Source organism: Mandrillus leucophaeus, unplaced genomic scaffold, assembly GCF_000951045.1.
Source record: "Mandrillus leucophaeus isolate KB7577 unplaced genomic scaffold, Mleu.le_1.0 Scaffold141, whole genome shotgun sequence".
Taxonomy (NCBI): Eukaryota; Metazoa; Chordata; class Mammalia; order Primates; family Cercopithecidae; genus Mandrillus; species Mandrillus leucophaeus.
The window spans coordinates 1,891,772-1,895,804 of NW_012101377.1; positions in this window are offsets into that span (position 1 = coordinate 1,891,772).

Below are 4,033 nucleotides of genomic sequence, written 5' to 3' on the forward strand. Positions count from 1 at the left end.
ACCGTGTTAGCCAGGATGGTCTCGATCTCCTGACCTCGTGATCCGCCCGTCTCAGCCTCCCAAAGTGCTGGGATTACAGGCTTGAGCCACCACGCCCGGCCTCTCCTTTTTAATCAACACTGAGTGTAGTATCAGGTTCAAAGTTTCAGCTCAGCAGTTGATTGTTAAGACTAACTTGAGATTAGGGAGAAAGGCAGGTGAGAGTTGGGCAGGCCCAACCATGAACTATGTCATTCCACTGCTGAGAAACCTTTGAATGCCTTTCCTATGCAAACTTAAGAGGCTTATAAGAATAAAATAGGCTAGGCACAGTGGATGGCCAGGTGCAGTGGCTCACGCCTGTAATCCCAGCATTTTGGGAGGCTGAGGCAGGCAGATCACCTGAGATCAGGAGTCCGAGACCAGCCTGGCCAACATGGCAAAACCCTGTCTCTACTAAAAATACAAAACTTAGCTGGGCGTGGTGGTGGGTGCCTGTAATCTCAGCTATTTGGGAGGCTGAGGCAGGAGAATCACTTGAACCCAGGAGGTGGAGGTTGCAGGGAGCCGAGATCATGCCATTGCACTCCAGCCTGGATGACAAGAGCCAAACTCTGTCTCAAAAAATAAAAAATAATAAAATAAACTTAGACTGATCTCTTTTTTAACAGGATATAAACCTCTAAGATCCAGCCAGGCTGAACTACAGGTAGGTTCTCAAACAACCAAGTTCTCTCTCCCCTGTACACCCTCTCATGTGCCCGGGTTGCACTTCTCCAGTCCTTTACCTGACTAACACCTGAGGTCCATTAAGTTCAGCCTAGATGACACCTCCTCCAGGAAGCATTCCTTAACCTGAGACTGGGTTAGGTGATCCTCCTCTGTACTCCTATAACACCTTGTATTTAATCTTATTCTTATAATTTTACCTACACTGATCTGCAATTGCCAACTTACTTATCTGTGTTCCCCCCTCCCCGTCATCAGCATCCTGTGGATAGGAACCCACATCTTACTCACCATCATATCCTTAGCCTCTAGCATACTTCTGGCACATAGTAAATGCTCAATAAGTAAATACTTGTTGCATATTTACTGTAGTAGTCTCCTAATTGGTCCTCATGCTTTCGTTTTTCTCCCAATTTCTAGACAACAGCCAGAGAAAGCTCAGCACAGCTTACATGGCCATGCAGCATTCTGACCCTACCTACCACACCCACCTCAATTCTACTTGCTTATGCTCACTGACTTCTCCAGCCATATGGCCTTTCTTTTTTTCTTAGAATTCACTCAACCAGTACCTGCCTCAGGGCAGCTGCACTTGCTGCACCTTTTGTCCAGAGAGCTCTTCTCCTAGTACGTGCCATGGCTGGCTTCTTCTCCCCCATCAGGAACCCCTGAGAGAGACCTTCCCAGACCATCCTGCTTAAAGTAGCAACCCCATCCCTTCTCAGTCACGCTACCACAGTATCTTATCGTTTTTTGTTTTGTTTTGTTTTTTTTTGAAATGGAGTCTTGTTCTGTCTCCCAAGCTGGAGTGCAGTGGCTCGATCTCAGCTCACTGCAACCTCGCCTCCCGGGTTCAAGCAATTCTCCTGTCTCAGCCTCCTGAGGAGCCAGGATTATAGGCACACACCACCGCGCCCAGCTAAATTTTGTATTTGTAGTAGAGATGGGGTTTCACCATGTTGGCCAGGCTGGTCTCGAACTCCTGACCTTGGGTGATCTGCCTGCCTCGGTCTCCCAAAGTGCTGGGATTATAGGTATGGGCCACTCTGCCCGGCCATTTTATCATCTTTCTAGAAATTATTTCTACCCTGTGTACTTGGTGTTTATCTGTCTCCCCTATGCAGAAAGCAGCACAAAAGCAGGAACCCTGTCTATCTTGTTTACTGCTTACCCCACACCCAGTACAATGGCTGGCAACTATTAGGTAGATATATAATAAATATTCATTGGATGAATGAACGCATGCATGCCTCATGAATGGAACAAATGCTGCCCTTGAAATAGTCACATTGGGTGCTGTGTCTATCCTTGCTCTGACAGTGCCATATTGCTCAAAGGTATTTTGGGACCTCATCTTTTAGAACTGACTTCAGGATCACTTCAAAAGTTACACAAGCTCTTAGACAAGATGGCATGAAGAAAAAAAGTTACAGAAAAAAATCAGATTCATAGCTGGGAATGGTGGCTCACATCTGTAATCCCAGCACTTTGGGAGGCTGAGGCAGAGGGTCGCTTGAGCCCAGGAGTTAAAGATCAGCCTGGTCACAGCAGTGAAACCCCATCTCTACAAAAGAAACAAATTTAAATTAACTGGGCATGATGGTACGTGCCTGTTGTCCCAGCTACTGGGGAGGCTGAAGTAGGAGGATTGCTTGAGCTCAGGAGTTTGGGGCTGTGAGCCATGATTGTGCCACTGTACTCCAGCCTGGGCAACAGAGTGAGACCTTGTCTCAAAAATAAAAAATAAATAAAATGTGTCACCTGTGTCAATATTCTGAAGAATACATTTTAGGCTCTGTAGGGAATTTGCAAAGAGAAATTCAGGCACCTCTCATTCCGATGTGTAAGTTCTCCAGTGTTATGTTACTTCTAAAAGATCATCTTGTTTTACAGTGAAACTTTTTTATTTTTTTTCTGAGACAGTCTCACTCTGTTGCCCAGGCTGGAGTGCAGTGGTGTGATCTTGGCTCACTGCAACTGCCACCTCCTGGGCTTAATTGATTCCCCTGCCCTGGCCTCCCTAGTTGCTGGGATTACAGGTGCACGCCACCATGCCCAACTAATTTTTGTATTTTTAGTAGAGACAGGCTTTCACCATGTTGTTCAGGCTGGTCTCGAACTCTTGACCTTGGGTGATCTGCCTGCCTTGGCTTCCCAAAGTGCTGGGATTACAGGCGTGAGCCACCATGCCTGGCCCACAGTGAAACTTTATACACTAAGAACAGTGTTTTCACTTTTGGACTGCTTTCTCATTTTAGTGATTTTTGAAACAGTTCCATTGTGAATAATTCAATTTCTAGGAAAAAAAACAACACAATGGTATTTAGGTTAGAAGGCATGTCAGGGTCTAAATAATTGCTTCCTTCTCTCCTACAAGAATCACTCCAGCCTGACAACTTTGCTATTCCTCAAGCATCTCACAGATTCTCGCCAGTTTGTGCCCCTCTTTCTGTTCTTTCCTCTGACAGAATAGACCTTCTATCCTTTACCCCAGTCCCTAGCAAAATTGTATTCTTCCTTCTAGGCCCTGCTCAAATATTCGCCTTCCAGAATTCCCACCCCATGTAAACTTACTTCAGAATTAATTCCATTATTTGCTGGGCATGGTGGCTCACGCCTGTAATTCCAACACTTTGAGAGGCCAAAGCAGGTGGATCACTTGAGGTCAGGAGTTCAAGACCAGCCTGGCCAACATGGCAAAACCTTGTCTCTCCTAAAAATACAAAACTTAGCCAGGCGTGGTGGCGCACGCCTGTAATCCCAGCTACTTGGGTGACTGAGGTATGATAATCACCTGAACCTGGGAAGTTAAGGTTGCGGTGAGCTGAGATCATACCACTGCACTCCAGCCTGGGCAACAGAGAGAGACTGTCTCAAAAAAAAAAGAAAAAAAAAATTAATTCCATCATCCCCTTACTTCCCACACCACCTAGTATAAGCACCATGAGGCCATGAGGGCAGGTGCAATGTCTGTCTTCTTCATGACTATGTTCCCAGGACTGAGCACAGTGTCTGGCACATGGTACATGTTCAAAATATATTTGTCAAATGAATGAATGCTTCTCCATTCTATTATCTTGCATATATTATTTAGGTTGGTTTTTTTTTTTTTTTTTTTTTTTTTTAGATAGAGTCTCAGCCTATCGCCGAGGCTGGAGTGCAGTGGTATGATCTCAGCTCACTGCAACCTCCAGGTCCCAGGTTCAAGCAATTCTCCTGTCTCAGCCTCCTGAGTAGCTGGGCATACAGTGCCTGCCACCATGCCCAGCTAATTTTTGTATTTTTAGTAGAGACGGGGTTTCACCATATTGGTCAGGCTGGTCTC